The following is an 18,666-nucleotide window of genomic DNA, read 5'->3' as shown; positions in this document are numbered from 1 at the left end:
GATTATATTGTGAGTTAAATTAGATCCAAGTCAGAAGATGTTGAAGTCCTAACACCCAGTACTTCATAACATGAGCTTATTTGGAAATAAGGGTTATCTAGAGGTAATCAGGTAAAAAAGAGATCAGTGGAGTGGGTCCTGATCCACAAGGACAATATTATAGGGAAATTTTGATTTAGAGATAGACATGTACAAAGGGAAAACAATGTAAAGACACAGGAGGAAGATGACCATCCGTAAGCTGTAAGCCATGCAGCACGTGAGGCTACCAGAAGCAAGGAAAGAGATCAGGAACAAATTTTCCCTCACAGGCCTCAGAAGAAACTAGCTCTACTAACACCTTGATCTCAGCCTTCCAGCCTCCAGAATTGTGAGAGAATAAATTTCTGTTGTTTAAGTCACCCAGTTTATGGCACTTTCTTACAGCAGCCCCAAGAATAAACCCAGTATATTGTTTTTTTAAAACGTCTACAACTTTTTGGTACTCCTCCTTTTTCTTTTTTAAGATTTTATTTATTTGAGGGAGAGAGAGCACAAGAGAGAGCATGAGTGAGAAGAGGGGCAGAGGGAGAAGCAGACTCCCCGCTGAGCAGGGAGCCCGATGCAGGACCCGATCCCAGGACCCTGGGATCATGACCCAAGCTGAAGGCAGATGCTTCACTGACTGAGCCACCCGGGCGCCCCGGTACTCTTCCTTTTAAAAGGTGGAGTCCTTCCTTTTGAATATGAGCTGGATTTAATGACCTGTCTATCAAGATTAGACTTTAGAACTAGTCACAAATGCTGGCTTCCTGCTTGCTCTCTGTCTCTTGAAGCCTCCACTCTGGGGAACTCAGATGTCGTGCGGTGAGACAGCCATACTGAGAGATCTGCCTAGGGAGGAACTAAAGTCTCTAGCTAACAATGGTGGGAGTGAGCCATCCTAAAAGTGGGTCCTCCAACCAAGTCTTCATATGACTTCAGCCCCCAGTCAACAGCTTGATTACGACCTCATGAGAGATCCTGAGCCAGAACCACTAATCTCAGACTCCTGGGCCACAGAAATTATGAGATAATAAATGTACATTCTTTTAAGTCACTAAAATATGGGTTAATTTGTTATGCAGCAATAGATAACAAACACACCTGGGAATTCATTAGAAATGCAAATTCTTGGGTCCCAGGCCAGACCTACTACATCTCTGAGTGAGACCCAGCATAAAGCCTTCCAAATCTTTCACAGTTCTTCCTAAGGTCAGATTCCATTACATTTCATCAGGTGTCAATACTCTTTCATCTTACCATCTGGTCTGACCGTGCAGATTCATACGTGTCTTTTGTGTACATGTGTGGTTAAAAAATACACAACATAAAGTTTACCATTTTAACACTTTGTAAGTGTATAGTTCAGTGGCATTAAGAATGTTCATGTTGTTGTGCAACCACCACCCCCATCCATCTCCAGAATGTGTCAATCTTCCCAAACTGAAACTCTGTCCCCATTAAACACCTTCCAATCACCCTCTTCCCAATCCCTGGTAACCACCATCCTACTTTCTGTCATTATGAATTTGACTATTTTAAGTACCACAGATAAGTGCAATCACAAAATACTTGTCCGTTTGGGCCTGGCTTATTTTACTTAGCATAACGTTTTCAAGTTTCATCCATCTGGTAGCATGTTTCAGGATTTCATTCTTTTTAAGGATCAATAATATTCCATTGTTCCATTGTTTCATTGTTCCATTGTTCCACATTTGGTTTATCCATCCATCCATCGAGGGACACATGAGTTATTTTCACCTCCTGGCTATTGTGAATAATGGTGCTATGAACATGAGTGCACAAGTATCTATTTGAATTCCTGCTTTGAATTCTTTTGGGTATATACTTAGAAGTGGCATTGCAGGATTCTTGTTTTTAATGGGGCCAGACTTTTAACTTAACCTACCCAGGCAGGTGCCCACACAACTTCAGTGAAATTTAAATCTACAACTTAAAATGTTTTTATTATCTAGACCAGCTAAATAAGCAGTGTACGTGGAGTAAGGAAATGAGTAATGCAAATTTTGCTGAAGTGTAAAAATACTTATGAGGTAATTTTAGTACATTATCGCTATATATGAAGCTTCTGTAACAGTTTAAAAACTGAATCTGTCTCAGCCTACAAGTAAATCTATTCTCCCCAAATGCATATATTTTACAATATTAATTGGATTTCAATTAATAACAAATAGAACAAATACCTTCTTTGGTATTTTCCCCCACTGTGTTCAGTGTGGACCCAATCCATCTACATATGCTCTTTACCTATGAGCTGTCAATTATGCTTGCTATAAAAGACACAGAAATTAGGGAGCTGTCAGTCAATGTTGTTATGATGCTTCAGGAATCATTTCTCCAGGCTTCATTATCAAAAATAAAACAAATTCACATGGAACATAAAGGTGGATCGATCACACCATTTGCTGTGCATTGAAAATCATTTCCAACATACATAGCTTCAGGGGCAGTGTGCTTAGGGCCAGTGTCTTCTTGACCATATTTGTAATTATTTTGCATAGATTAAGTCATTTTTTTAAGTGCATGTAGACAGTAGAAGTAGTTACTCTGACTGGGTGGTGGAATTATAAGTGGTTTCCCTATTAGGAATAGTAGTGCATACAAAATGTTCTATGATATTATGGGTATTTCTTTCATCCATGCCCTCCCTTGGCATGGATTTGGCTCGATACAGGATTCCCTTGTGATGAGCCCTGAACAGAAGTAAAGAAGGTCTAGAAAAGGGGAGCTAAATAGCCAAGATTATAGATTGGACATAGTCAAGATACAGGATTTCAGAGCAAAAAAAAAAAAAAAGTTAAGAAAGAATATAATTGAAATCAATAAAATCAGTGAGGGCCTGGCTAAAATAAATACAGACTTAATAATCAAATTCCAGAACACTAGAGCCAAAATAAACTTCTTGAGGCATAAAGAGACTATATTTTAGGACAAAGAGAGGAGGTGCCACTTTACACAGCAGGGAGGCGATTTAAAAAGTGCATTGTGGGGAAGAAGTTGATGCAGCCCGAAAATGTAAATAAGTAGAAGATTGTCATCTGGGCCTGGAAAAAAAAGAGATGTTCTGAAGTATAATCTTCATTCTTATGCTTTTGAGGAAGTGAAGGTAAGAGCAACATATTTCTAGCGTCTCTGAGAAAGCGTATGCATTTAGATGGACCATGAGCTGTAATTCCAAGAAATATGGAAGAGAGTTGTATAAATTATACCGCATATGCAAGTGAACACACACAAAATATTAATTGAAAGAGCATTATATAACATTATATGGCAGTCACTGAGGGCTGTTCTAAGTTTTGCCTCATTGAATCATAACACCATCCTTATGAGGGAGACACTATTATTATCCTCGTATTAGACATAAGGAAGTTGAAGTGTGGGTGTGTTAAGTAACTTGCATAGGGTGCCACAGCTAGGAAGGCATGGAGCCAAGCAACATGGCATGGAAGACACACACCTAACCACACTTCCATATTATGGCCAGTCCCAGGAGAACTGAGTTAGTTAACCAGGGTGTCTTTAGAATCCCCACTTTCCCCTTTATACATTGTATCTCCTTGCTGTTAACCGTTCTCTCCCAGGACCCAGTTCCCTTGTCCTCTTGCATTAGCATCCAACCCCACGTAACTCTGTCTGCGGCTCTCACACTTATCACCCATCCCATCTCTGGTGTAAGGACATGAGAATACTTCTGTCTAAGTTGCTCTTTAGCAGTCAAAAATTGGCTGCCCTTCAGATACGTTTTCTTTGTCTGCACAGTGGTGTGTGTGTGTGTGTGTGTGTGTGTGTGTGTGTGTGTGTGTGTGTGAAGTTTAAATGTGGATACTCTAGGTTGACCACATACCCTCCATACCCTCCAGTCACCATGTCCCCTCCACTCTTGGGGTCCCACTTCAGACTGTTCCCACGCAGGTTCTTATTCCATCCTGCCTTCTGCACTGCCCACCATGACTGCGACACACATGAACTGGAAAAATGTTTCCTGATATAAACATGAGCCCCAGAACTATTCAGATTTTGCAGCAAAGATAGCTAGAAATGCTGGGGCCCTAGGGCTCAAAGGATTCTTCCAGAAGGGCCAACCAAGGAACTGGTTATTTCATAATTTGGAGACATAGATAAACCTGCCTAGTGTCTCTGCTGACTTCACTGCCCCGCTGAAAAGTGGAAATTTAGTACTATAGGAATTGAAGTAAGAAATTCAATCTACACAAAAACTATTGTGTCTTTATCACCCAGTATTATTGATACCTGTTTTGCAATGTTCTGTGATAGGAACGATCTGAGTATTAATATGATACCTGTCTTTCAGGAGCTTATAAACTTATAAGGGGAAAAAGATATTTACACAAATATGATTATTCTAGAAAGATTGTGATATAGTCATGAAAGAATTGCTAAGTAATTTGGGAGTTTGAGAAGGAAAACATTACTTCCTGCCAAATGGATCAAGATGGTTTTATTTCCTAAATGTTTTATAGAGCTGCAAATCAAAATAAGAAAACCATCTAACTCATTTCTTTACCATTATGCAGAACCACTTCCAAACCCTCTCTGAAGGCAATTAACCTACCCCATTTTATAGTACCTACCAAGTAGAATTTTCTATCTCAATTTATCAAATCAGGTGATTAAAAATTATTCTTCACTATCCTTAAATGACGCTTAAGCATTTGCATGCCCCCTTTCCGATTTCCACTGAAGATACATTGCTGGCCCATTTTCCAACTGTTTTCCAAAATCAAGTATCATATCTGAAATCTGAAATTGTGTCCAATTTCAAGAAGCATATCACAGCCTAGTGTCTGATTAAACTATCTCATCTCTTTATGAATGGTTTGCTATGATTAGATTGTAAACACCTGCATGTTGTTATTTTGACTTTAGACTCAAAGGAACATTTTATCTTGGGAAATACAGATTCCTGAAATAAGCATATCAGTTTTCAAACCAAGCTTTTAGAGTTACATTCTTAATGACCTTTGAAACTTACAAATATTTATGCTTCTGTGGTAAATCCATGATTTCCTGCTATCTTACATATATATATATATATATATGCCTAGCACTTTTTAGATATAGGTTGCCGACCTCAAGGCACGCGCTTGTCAAATATTCAGATTTCTTAAAACTTCTTATCCAATCAGGGCAATGTGTTTCTTTATGTAGTCAGAATCAAGAGTTCAATTTAAGAATTCAACAACTCATGCAGTTATGCCAGAGAAGGTAGAATTGATAGTACGAGATAGCACGACTTCCAGATTTTTTAAAAATACATTTGGCCTATGGTTGGAAAGAGAGAATGTGAGAAAAGAAACTAAACTTTAGTTTTGATCTTCTGTCTTTTGTTTGCCCATAATCACACACACACACACACACACACACACACACACACACACAGATACACAGACACACATACACACACACGTATTGTAGATTTGCAGCTTCCCAGCAGACGGGAGGGATTCCTTCTAGACAACAATAGGTACAAGTTTTGGGTTAATAACACTGTGTCAGTGTGTGTTCCATTTCAGGCAATGGTATCCACTCTTAACTGGTTTCAATAGAGAGGGATTTATTACCAGGTATTCAAAAAAATCATTGAAAGGGACAGTGGATCATGCCGCAGCTGCGCTTTGAGATGCACACAGCTACTATGTGCACCAGCCAACGGGATATGCCTCACGCTCTGCTCATCTTTTCCCACTTAAACCAGTTACAAATTCAAGTCTCACATGGATACTTCTGATCAGCAGAAACTAAACCATACCTGGAACTCAAGCTGCAAGGGAGTCTTTAACTTTCCTGCTTTAGCAGTACAGGAGAAATGTAATTTCTTAATTGTTTTGCTCACTGCACTACTCCTAGCAGTTTTTCAGACAGTACCCGGGACCTGGAATATACATGTTGGTTGAAGGAAGGAAATTGGAAGGGATGTTGAGCAAGCTAACCCATGGTTTTTGCAACAACCACTTAATAGGGATATTACAAAGGGGGCTTAAGGCTCTAGTAGATGCTTACATGAGATGAATCTGAAGTCCTTGTCAAATCCCTTGAGCGCAGGGTCCATGTCTGTTTCGTTCATGGTGTATCCTCAGCTGGACTGTGCCTGGCACAATACTAGGCAATCAATAAATGCTTGTTGGTTAAATGAATGATTACATGAAACATAAAATTGCCTTTTTTTTTCCCCTATCGCCACCATCCTTCAGAGGTCAAGGTTCATATACAGATTGTTCTCCAATTTTTGTTTGATGTCAGATAGATATCTTTGATAATTCTGTCATTTGATTCCCTTTTCCTAAGTTAAGGAGGTGTACAAATTGAGAGTTTGTGAACACCTTTGGGTGCACCTTCTCTTTGTACTGTCAACTACATTTACTTTGATGCCTGGGTAGCTCAGTGTGAGTTTACTGGCCATTACAGTAATAGTGCGGTTGCCCATTGGGTCCATTTCTACTTTTATTGCATAGAAAAGGACCATTGATGATTTTTACCTCTCAGAAAATGCCTTCCTTCTAACCTTAGAAAGTGGCATCTTAGACCTTGAAGCAAGGCAAGTACAACATTGTGGGTGAGAAAATAATGATCATCAGATCAGTTTTCCAAATAGCATGTCCTCCATGTTACTTTGTGTCTGTGGTTTGGGATGAAGGATAAGGAGAACTGCCAGTTTCTTGGCAAATGCGTCTCTCCTTTATTTCATATTCATAATACTTGTTTTTTTTTTACTTATTTTCTATTCCTTATATTAGAAACCCTGATTTTTTCATTTCCTAAAAAACTTCACTGATGCTTCATTTTCTATCCAGACATCTCCATTATCTTCTGCATGCAGACCCAGTGCGTACATATCTCCATAAATTAGTTATTGTAATGATTATTTAATTGAGGTTCCCAAAGTTCAGCACCTTTAGGAATTAAAGTGAATGCATTGCACATTATACACAACTCCATGTTTTATTTTACAAATTTCCACTTTGTAAGATTTGTCTTTCTCCAAAACTAGATTTATAACCTTATCTATACCAAAATGTATACCTTAACTTTATTCAATAATTTATATTTTTCAAGGGTTGTTATATATTTTACCTCATTTGATTCTCACAGCAATCTAATTAGTTTAAGCATACCAGGAACTGTCAAGTTTGGATACACTGGCTTGCATATTTTAAGTGTTAAAAGCACATATTAACATTGGAAAAGTGTTATTTGATATTTAGAAAGAAAAAAAATACCTATTAACACTATGAAAATAAAATACTTCAAAGGAAAAATAAAACATTATCTAGGTAGATTGGTTGTGAAAATGGAATTGCCTCTTATATTTCGTAGATGTTCTTAATTTCTTCACACACACACACACACACACACACACACACAGAGAGAGAGAGAGAGAGAGAGAGAGAGAGAGAGAGAGAGAATCAAAATACCCTGAATAATGTGAAAAAATCCTTTAATGATTTTTGAAATAATTTCATGACTGAAAACACTAATTTGCCCTAAATACTGGTATCCAGGTTTCATGACTACTCCCTTGGCCAGGAGTTCAAGCTTATTCTCCAAGTTCATAGTAAGAGTGAATAAGTAAGGATTTAGAAAAACAATTGGCTGAGATATCTCTTCTATTTTTTCCTTGCCATTTTCCTTCTTTGACTTATAATCCTTTCCACATAAACCCTTTCTCTCATAGTTTGATATTAACATCTCTCTTTTTTTCTCATTGTGGTAACATACACATATCATAATATTGACCATCTTAACTATTTGAAGTGTATGGTCCAGTACATCTGCACTGTTGTGTGACCATCACCAGCGTCCATCTCCAGAACTCTTTTCATCTTGCAAACCTGAAACTGTGAACCTATAGAAAAACATTCTCCCCTCTCCCAAACCCTAACAACCACCATTCTCTTTTCTGTCCTTATTAATTTGATGACTTAAGGAAACTTATAAAAGTGGAGTCCGACATATATGCCTTTTAGTGACCTGCTTATCTCATTTAGCATAATGTCCTCAACATTGATCCATGTTGTAGCCTGTGGCAGAATTTCTTTTCTTTTTTTAAGGCTGAAAACATTCCATTTTATGAATGTACCAGATTTTTCTTATGCCTTTATCTGCCAATAGACACTTGGGTTGCTTCCACATTCTTGCTATTGTGAATAATGCCACTATGTGGTTACTATTTGCACAGAATATCTTTTTCCATACTTTCACTTTCAACCTATTTGTGTTTCTGATCTAAAGCAAGTCTCTTGTAGACAGCATATAGTTGGATCATATTTTTAAAGCTATACTGTCAATCTCTGTCTTTTGACTGTAGAATTTAATCCATTTACATTTAAAGTAATTACTGAGGAGGAGGGACTTACTTCTGTCACTTTGCCATCTGTTTTCTATATGCCTTATCACTTTTTGTCTCTCATTGCCCACATTACTATCTTTTTTGTATGTTTAGTTGATGTTTTCATGGTGAAATGTATTAATTTCCTTCTCATTTCCTTTTGTATATTCCATATTTTCTTTGTGATTACCATGAGGATTACATTTGACATCCCAAAGCCATAACACTTTAATTTGAATTTATACCAGCTTAACTTCAATAACACAGAAAACTTCTCCTACACAGCTCCATCCCCACCACTTTCAGTTATCAGTGTCACAAAATTACACTTTTATGCATTATGTGTCCAAAACATAAACTAAAATTGTATTTTTTATGTATTAGTCTCTTCAATTATGCACAAAACAAAATATAGAGTTATAAACCAAAGTTAAAGTAATACTAGCTTTTAGACTAATAACTTTTAAAATATATTTGTCTCTTAAATCATGCAGAGAACAAAAAGTGGAGTTACCAATCAAAATTACATTAATACTAGCTTTTATAATTGCCCGTGTATTTCACTTCACTGAGATCTTTACTTCATATGGCTTGGACTTGTCTGGTGTCCAAGCATTTCAACCTGCAGGATTCCTTTTCGAATTTCTTATAGGGCAAGTCTAGTGGTGATGAACTCCCTCAGCTTTTGTTTATCTGGGAATGTCTTAATACCTCCCTCATTTCTGAAGGACAGTTTTGCTGAATCTAGGATTCTTGATCAACGATTTTTTCTTTCAGCGCTTTGAATACATCAGCCCACTGCCTCTGGTTCCAAAGTTTCTGAAGACAAGTCTGCTGATTATTCTATTGAGGATTCTTCTTTGTTAAGAGCCATTTCTCTTGCTGTTGTCAAGATTCTCTCTTCATCTTTGGCTTTCAACAGCTTGATTGCAATGTGTCTTGGTGTGAGTCCCTTCGAGTTTATTCGGCGTGGAGTTCATTGAACTTCTTGTTCATATTCATGTCTTTCATTACATTTGGGGAATTGGGACCCATTATTTTTTTAAATAATCTCTCTTCCCTTTTCTCTCTCTTCTCTCTTTTGAGATGCTCACAGTGTGTATGCTGATTGGCTTATGGTGTCCCATCAGTCCCTTAGCCTCTGTTCACTTTTCTTCAATCTTTTTTTCTTTCCTTAGACTTGATATTTTCCATTTCTCCATATTAACGCTCACTGATTCTTTCTTCTGCCTGCCCAAATCTGCCTCTGAATCTCTCTAGTGAATTTTTCATTTCAGTTATTGTACTTTTCAGCTCCAGAATTTCTGTTCTTTCTTTTTTTAGGTTTTCAAATCTCTTTTTTGTTATTTTCATTTTGTTTACACATCATTTTCTTTATTTTCTCCATGTCTGCCTTTAGTTCTTTGAACATCTTTAAAACAGATGTTTTAGAGTCTTTGTCTAGTAGGCCCGTCATGGGGTCTTTCTCAGGGACAGTTTTTGTTGTCTTTTTCCCTCCTTGAAATGAGCCACACTTTTCTGTTTCATTGAGTGCCTTGTGGTTTTGTTTTACTGAAAACTAGGCATTTGAATAAAATAATGAGGTAACTCTGGAAAGCAGATTCTCCCTTTTCCTGGGGTTTGCTGATTTTGGTTTTTGCTTTTATTTTTTGATTGTTGTAGGCTGCTCTGTGCTGGGGATCAGCCTGAGGTATAAACTAAAGGTCTTCTCAGGTTTTTTTCTGAGCCTGAACTTTTCCCTGGGTATGCATGATGACTTTCTAAATTCCCCACCATATATGTGATTGCTTTTGAATATCCTAGAGCTTAACTATCTGGCTCCCAAAGGAGGAAATGAGGTGGTGGTGGGGGAACAAAAGAAAATTTTAAAAGACACTGGCCCTTTAAATCCTCTGACAGTCATTTCAGCCCGAAGACAAGAGGCTTGTAACAGTGGAGGGATGAAGGCAACAATGCCTCTCTGTGTCTGCACTCTGCGCCTGTTCTTCTGTGATCAGAAACAGCAATCAGCGATCAGAGCACAGATCCCTGATATTTGGAGGCAGAGTCCTTATTATCCACCCTGGCTCCCTCAAGCTGTATGCAAGCTGCTCCTGAAACATGTGCACAGCTGTCTATTGTGGGGCCAGAGGATGGGAGATGGGTAGTTGCTACAATGAAATTGACTGAAATTAAGTGCAATTTACCATCCAGAAAATTTACTTCCCCTGGAAGTAGCAAGCCTTCAATAGACTCCAGAGTTCCAAAATAGTGATAGCAGACAGAATCTGCCAGTACAATTACTGTCTAGGTGGGGAGACAGATTCCTAGTGCTCCCTGCTCTGCCATCTCCCCAGAATCCTCCCTTTATTTTTATAAGATAAAAAGTGGCTTTCTTATTATTTCTTAAAATAGTTCTCTTTGTTTTGTATTTTTAAGACAATAAAATGTTTCCCTGTGGATTTCTGCAAAACTCTGAATAGCTTGTCCCTGCACCAATTAAACAATTTTTAAATAAATACCAAATAACATACTAATAGGCAAATAGTCTGATATCTTTGCCCAAAGCAAGGCATTTTCCTACTAACATGGTACCATATTAAGGAGCAGATTTTTGTGTGTTTGCTTGTTTTGTTTTTATAGACTGTGAACAAAAGCCATTTTAGGAAAGGCAACGGATATCTTTTTGCAAGTGCCATCAATATTGAGACCATATTCTATGCCATAGTTTCTTTACATTGACTGCATGTTGAAAAACACTGCTGTCTGGCCCTAGGCCCAGAGACTGTGATTGAATGGTCCGGAGTATGTCCTGGGCTTTGGGAGTTCCAAAAGCTCCCATGCGATTCTAATGAGCACGGGAATCTCTGCTCTATGCTTTCTTTCTCTTGTGGCAGTGAGCATGCTACTCCAAATATGACTGCTCAGACATTTTTGTACTCTTTCAGGACAAAGCTCCTGATTTCTGAATGAGCACTGTCCTCACTTTGCAATTCCAGGATATTGTCTAATGTTCCTATGTGTATTGGACACTGTTGGGGCTCAGCCAGATTCAGTTGGATCTCTTTTATTCTTATGCACCCCTCCTTTGGCTTCTGTAGGCTTTTGCTTGTAATTGTCCACACCTGTGTCTTTCTTTGGAGGTCTGCCCAAGGTCTGCTGAAGTCACTTTGGGCATAAGTACAGAAAGCAGGAAATGCCTGGGAGGTCTTGCCTCCTCAGGTAAGCCCCTAGCCAATGGCTGACTGATGCAGCCAATGAAAGCCCAGCTCTCTTGCCTGCAATTGGGATAAACTGAGGAAAACTTGTAACCCAGTTCCCCTGCCAGGTCAGGCTATTTCTTCTCTTCAGCAAACTTTGCCTGAGATCATACACCCTTGCTTGCCTTTTCTCTTTCCCTGTCTTGCTTCCCCCGTCCCTTAGTTTCTCCTGGGAGCAGTTCCAGAATAAATCATTTGCACGCTTATCTTTGTCTCAATATATGCTTCTGGTGGCGCCATGGTAACTAACCCTAGAAGTAGGTTAGTTAAGAGAGGAAAGAGAAACTAAGAGAGAGTGAAACATAGATTGGAAAGAAACAAACCAACTTTTATTCTGCAATGCTTGAAGAAATTCCAGGGTCAACAAAGAGGACCATCTATGTTTAATCATTTGAAAGTTAAAAGATTATTTTGTGTGTTTTTAAAAACTGCCCAGGGCTAGCATGCCATGACTGCTGATGTATTCGTCTATTAGGGAACTGCACCAATAGCAAAATAGTTTCATATATGTGATCATCAGTATCAAATTTGCAGAGATGAGTATACGTATTCTGCCAGCATGACTTAACCGGGCAGACTTTTGCAAACTTACACATCCTAATTATATTTTTTGGTTTTCTGGCATGAAAAATTATGACATGCCCATGCAGGGACATAGTTCCATGAAAAATCAGGGCAGACAGGATTTCTCTTCCACTCATGCAAACAAAACATTGGGTTACTTTTAAATAGGTCACGATAGTTCAAGAATCATTTTGGACCAGTTGCAGGTGGAAAGGCAGAGTGGGCTTCAATCTTCTTTCTGACACATGAGGCTCCAGAAAGCACTTCTATACCTGATGCTCATTTTCCCCCTGAAGACTGTAACCTTAGCAAAGAAGCAAATGCGACCTGAAGGTTAAAAGTGACCTGAGTCTTCAAGTCTCAGTAAGGAATTGAGGCCAAGAGGAGCATGAAGGTAGTGCTTTTCTAAATACACAGATTCTGAGCCTGAATAAAAGGCTTCATTTTCCAGAGCTGTCAGTCTGATGCATTTCTTGACAATTAGATTTACTAAAGAATTTTATAGAGGAAAAAAAGAGAGAGAAATGAAGTAAAATGTCCAGATGTCATCTGTTAAAAATGTTGTATTGAGACAATAAACAAATAACATCAACAAGTACTAAAATTTTAATTAAAATATGATTTACAATGTTGCTATACACTACTAGAAGCGTTCTTATTGATAGGAAATAAGATTGCATTGCTTGTATCCTTAGGACACTCAAACATCCCATTTGACTTTGTGGGTCTCCCCCCAAGTAGGGCGCTCTTATGATGTACTTTCCATGCCCATGAGCATGAAAATTTTCTTCAACAAAACACAACAGCAGTATCAATCGTTCCCTTTCATTGCTGGCTACATCGCTAAATAGATGTATATGATGTTCTCGCGCCTTCTGCTCAGAAAAATCTAAGTATTGCATTTCTGTCAATTCATTGATTGAAGAGCTTCCCCCTCAGAATGTTGACAGCTGTTTCAGACATTTACAAAATAACTTGGATAACAGCTGCAAACGGGATTGGCTAAAGAAGATTTGGAAGCATGTAATTAGCATTCATCAAATGCACACATTCCCATTGAAAACCCTCTTCAACCCAAAAGTTGACTACCAGGAAGCTGATGACTCTTGTTCAATCTGGGAACAGGCCCTGCTAACACTTAACTTTCCATTAGCTGATTTAAAAAGGAGCGCATTAATATAGTTACTGTTGAATACTATTGAATAACTTATTGGTGAATGCCGTCTGTAACTGACACTGCTTTAATTTTTGTCCTTTATCCATCAGACAAGCATCCGTGTGAGAGTGGCAGGCCATCTCTTGATAATGTAAATAACTGATAAATTCCTTTTACTTGAGCAGATGGAATTCCCAGATATAAAGTAGAAATACACCCGGCTAATTAATTAGCTTTATGGACCAAAAAATACTCTTCGCAAGAAACAACAACATAAATATCTTAGTCACCTCTGTGTTAAAAAGTGCATTAAAAGCCTCAAAGTAGGGGCGCCTGGGTGGCTCAGTCGGTTAAGCGTCTGCCTTGGGTTCAGGTCATGATCTCTGGGTCCTGGGATCGAGCCCCACTTCCAGCTTCATGCTCAGCAAGGAACCTGCTTCTTCCTCTCCCTCTGCCCCGCACCCCGCTTGTGCACAGGCTCTCTCGCTCGTGCTCTCTCTCTCTCTCTCAAATAAATAAATAAAATCTTAAAAAGAACAAGCCTCAAAGTAAATGTCAAAATGTTAACAGTGATGGTTAGTGTGGCATAACTGTGGGAGTGTTTCCCTTCTTCCTGTATATTGTAGGTATTTTATTTGAACCTGTGATTCTTATATGACTGAGAAAATAAACTTTATATGAAAAGGCTTTGAGTACTTCAAGGACGCTACAAGTGTACCTTCTGAGCCAAAAGGAGCACTAGTTTTTCAAGACTTAACTGTCTTGAAAGGACCTTCAGTTTAAAAAGAACTTCCCCAGGCACTGGGTTCCTATGGATATATGAGTAGATACCACAGTGCTTGCAACATAAACAGTGAAGTGCTTATAAAAGGGTCCTACAAAGAATAAGGACACTCAAATGGGGCTCGCATTAAGAAAGAAACTATTTTATCTGATTAGTAATATGGCTACAGATCTGAATATCCATACAGCGAAACATATGCTATCTAGGGGAGGTGATACTGCTCTTGAGCCCCGCCCAAAAGCATACCCGAATCTGTGCATTTGTTCAGGCTCTTCAATCTCTCTGGCATTCATTCCTTCTCCCTCACTCAGTTTGACTTCTTCAGGGTTCATTTGGATTGTTGGCTTCTTCCCTGAGCTCTCCCCTCACTCCTGGACGAGTGTACATTCTCCTTGACCCATCTCCTGTCTTCTCTAATACACTGATTTGGCTCTAGCTTCATTGTTAGAGACCACGAACAGCTCTCTCACCAGAGCCAGGAGTTTTTACAGACAGGATTGGCTTCTTCATCCCTCACCACGATGAGATATCATCATTTTTATTTTTGTGTATGATGCATGTATTTATTTTAATTTTTTACCTGATATTAATGGCTAATATTTTTTACAGCTTCATTGAGGTATAATTGACATACGTAAATTGCACATCTTTAAAGTGCACAACTTGATAAATTATTATATATATATATATATATACACATCTGTAAAACCATCACCACAATCACAATAATGAATAGATCCACATGCCCAAAAGTTTCTTTGTGCCCCTTTGTTATCCCTCCATTCAACCCCAGTTCCAGATGACCACTGAGCTGCTTTCTGTCACTAGAGTTGAGTTTGAATTTTCTAGAATTTTATGTAAATGGAATTATGCGGTTTGTACTCCTTTTTCAGGGGCAGAACTCTGATTGCTTTAACTCAGTACTTTAAACGTTCTTCCACATACTTTTGTATCAATAGTTCATTTGTTTTTATTTCTGAGTAATATTCCTTGGTATAGTTTAATCATAACTGGTTTATCCATTCACTAGTTAATGGACACTTGGGTTGTATCCAGTTTGGGGTCATTTATAAATACAGTGCAAGTTCTTGTGCAGACATATGCTTCCATTTCTTCTGATTAGATAAATAGCTAAGAGTGGAATAGCTGGGTCATAGGGTAGATGTATTTTTAACTTAAGAAAGTGAGTGTTGCTCTGGATCCTTGCCAACACTTGGTGTAGTCAGTCATTTTATGGTTAACTGTGTGGTGGGTGTGAAGTGTGTCTCATGGTTTTAATTTGCAATTCTCTAAAAACTAATGATATGGAGCATCTTTTCATGTGCTTATTAGTCATCTATGTGTTCTTCTGTTGCCCACTTAAAAAATTGGCTTGTCTTATTCTTGAGTTATGAGGTCTTTATCCTTTATCCTTTGTAGGATATATGTTTTGCAAATAATTTCTTCCAGCACATGGCTTGTTTTTTCATTTTCTTAATATTGCCTTTAAGAAGAACAAAAGCTTTTCATGTCAATGAAGTCCAATTGTTTTGATTTTTCCTTTTATAATTCATACTTTCAGTGTCATATTTAAGAACTCCTTGTTGAACCCAAGGTCACTGGGTTTTTTCTTATTTCTTATTCTAGATATGTTTTAGTTTTTGCTCTTATGTGTAAATATATGATTTCAAGTTAGTATTTTTACATGGTGTGACATAAAGATTGAGGCTATTTTCTGCATATGGCTATCCAATTATTCTAGCACCATTTGGTGAAAAGATTATCTTTTTGTTGATGAATTGCCTTGACACGTTTGTTGAAAATAAATTTACCATATATATGTAATTCTATTTCTAGAATCTCTATTTCATTGATCTATTTGTGTAACACCAATACCACACTATCTTTTACTGTGACCTTATTATAAAGATTAAAAACAGTTAATTTAAGGGGTGCCTGGGTGGCTCAGTTGGTTGGGTATCTGACTCTTGATTTTGGCCCGAGTCATGATCTCAGGGTTGTGAGATTTGAGCCTTATATCGGGCTCTGCACTGAGCATGGAGACTGCTTGGGATTCTCTCTCTCCTTCTCCCTCTGCCCCTCCCTGCTGGTGTGCTCTCTCTCTCTCACTAAGAAAAAATTAATTCTAAAAAAACCCCAGATAATTTAGGTCCTTTATCTTTGCTCATCTTTTCCAATATCATTTTGGTTATTCTAGGTCCAGTGAATTCTAGGACACCCACTTGAGCTTCAGTGTCCAGGGTCTTTGTTGGGTCTTCATCACGTAGGCGTGATTGATTGATTGTCATGTGATTGACCTCAATCTTCAGGCCAACTGTGTGACCACATCCAGAAGGAAGGAGGTAAAGATTTGGTAAAAGGGGGCAAATAAAAGGAATGCTAGTTGGATGGTGAAAATCTGGACACCACTTGGGAAACAGAGACTGATTAAAATCCAGAGTGGCAGAGTGGTCAAAAAAGACTTTTACCGTCTTGTACTGTTGGTGGGAATGCTAACTGGTGTGGCCACTGTGAAAAGAGTATGGAGTTTTCACAGAAAGTTAAAAACAGAACTACCCTACAATGCAGTCCTACTAGGTATTTATCCGAAGAATGTAAATGTACTAATTCAGGGTGCCTGGATGTCTCAGTCAGTTAAGTGTCTGACTCTTGGTTTCCGTTCAGGTCATGATCTCAGGGTCCTGAGATCAAGACCCACGTTGGGCATTGTGCTCAGCATGGAGTCTGCTTGTCCCTCTCCCTCTGCTCCTCCCCCCCATAAATAAATTAAATCTTTAAAAATAAAGAATACAAAAATATTAATTCAAATGGATACATGCACCCTGATGTTTATAGCAACATTATCTACAATAGCCAAATCATGGAAGCAGCTTAAGCGTCCATCAACAAATGAATGGATAAAGAAGATGTGGTCCTTTCTGCCTGTGGACGCCACCAAGTAAGCATTGTTAAAGTCTCCCCTCCTACTGTAGTCACATCTAAGTCAGAGTCTCTCAAAGAACCTGAACAGCTGCGGAAGCTCTTCATCGGAGGTTTGAGCTTGAAACAACCCATGAGAGTCTGAGGAGTCATTTTAAGCAATGGGGAACACTTACAGACTGTATGGTAATGAGAGATCCGAACACCAAACACTCCAGATGCTTTGGGTTTGTCAAGTATGCCACTGTGGAGAAGGTGGATGCAGCCATGAAGGTAAGGCCACACAGGTGGATGGAAGACTTGTGGAACCAAAGAGGGCAGTCTCAAGAGAAGATTCTTTTTATTTTTTAAATTTTTTTAATCTTTAAAAATTTTTAAAGATTTTATATATTTATTTGAGAGAGAGAGAGAGAATGAGAGAGAGAAAGAGAGAGAGAGCATGAGATGTGGAAGGATCAAAGGGAGAAGCAGACTCCCCGCTGAGCAAGCCTGATGTGGGACTCGATCCTGAAACTCCAGGATCATGACCTGAGCCTAAGGCAGTCACTTAACCAACTGAGCCACCCAGGCACCCTCAAGAGAATATTCTTAAAGACCTGGTACCCACTTAACTGAAAAAGATTTTTGTTGGTGGCGTTAAAGAAGACTCTGAAGGACATCATCTAAGAGATTGTTTTGAATAGTATGGGAAAATTAAAGTGACTGAAATCATGACTGACCAAGGCAGTGGCAAGAAGAGAAGTTTTGCTTTTGTAACATTTGATGACCATGACTCTGTAGACAAGATTGTCATTCAAAAAGCCCATACTGTGAATGGCCACGACAGTGAACTAAGGAAAGCCCTGTCTAAGCAAGAGATGGCTGGGGCTTCCTCCAGCCAAAGAGGTCGAAGTGGTTCTGGAAACTCTGGTGGTGGCTGTGGAGGTGGTTTGGGTGGGAATGACAACTTTGGTCGTGGAGGGAACTTCAGTGGTCGAGGTGGCTTTGGTGGCAGTCGAGGTGGTGGTGGATATGGTGGCAGCGGGATGGCTATAATGGATTTTGTAATGATGGAAGCAACTTTGGAGGTGGTGGAAGCTATGATGATTTTGGCAACTACAACAATCAATCCTCAAATTTTGGACCGATGATCAGAAGAAATTTTGGAGGCAGAGCTCTGACCCCTACGGTGGTGGAGGCCAATACCTTGCCAAACCATGAAACCAAGGTGGCTGTGGCAGTTCCAGCAGCAGCAGTAGCTACAACAGTGGCAGGAGGTTTTAATCACTGCCAGGAACCAAAGCTTAGCAGGAGAGGAGAGCCAGAGAAGGGACAGGAAAGCTATCGGTTATGACAGATTTGGACCTCAGCCAAGCACAGTGGGGGCAGGGCCGAGCTGCTACAAAGAAGACAGATTTGAGACAATACTCACATGCTTCAGCAAAAAAACTTGAGGACTGGATTTGTGACTAATATAACAAGTTATTTTAGTTTCTGTTCTGTGGAAAGTGTAATGCATTCCAACAAAGGGTTTTAATGTAGTTTTTTTTCTTTTTCTACCCTTGCTGTTGATTGCTAAATATAATAGTCTGATCATGATGCTGAATAACTGTTTTTTTTAAAATATATACACACG

The 18,666-nt window shown here is 38.8% G+C and overlaps 1 pseudogene; it reads left to right on the top strand.

The window, feature by feature from the left end:
- Positions 1 to 17,025: 17,025 nt before the first annotated feature.
- Positions 17,026 to 18,314, top strand: LOC141373644 (heterogeneous nuclear ribonucleoprotein A1-like; annotated as a pseudogene).
- Positions 18,315 to 18,666: the final 352 nt, after the last annotated feature.

Source organism: Callorhinus ursinus, unplaced genomic scaffold (assembly GCF_003265705.2).
Source record: "Callorhinus ursinus isolate GAN/ISIS: 27379988/994484 unplaced genomic scaffold, GSC_fseal_2.0 scaffold10, whole genome shotgun sequence".
NCBI lineage: Eukaryota > Metazoa > Chordata > Mammalia > Carnivora > Otariidae > Callorhinus > Callorhinus ursinus.
The sequence above is the reverse complement of the archived record's forward strand: the minus strand, read 5'-3'. Positions and strand labels throughout refer to the sequence as shown.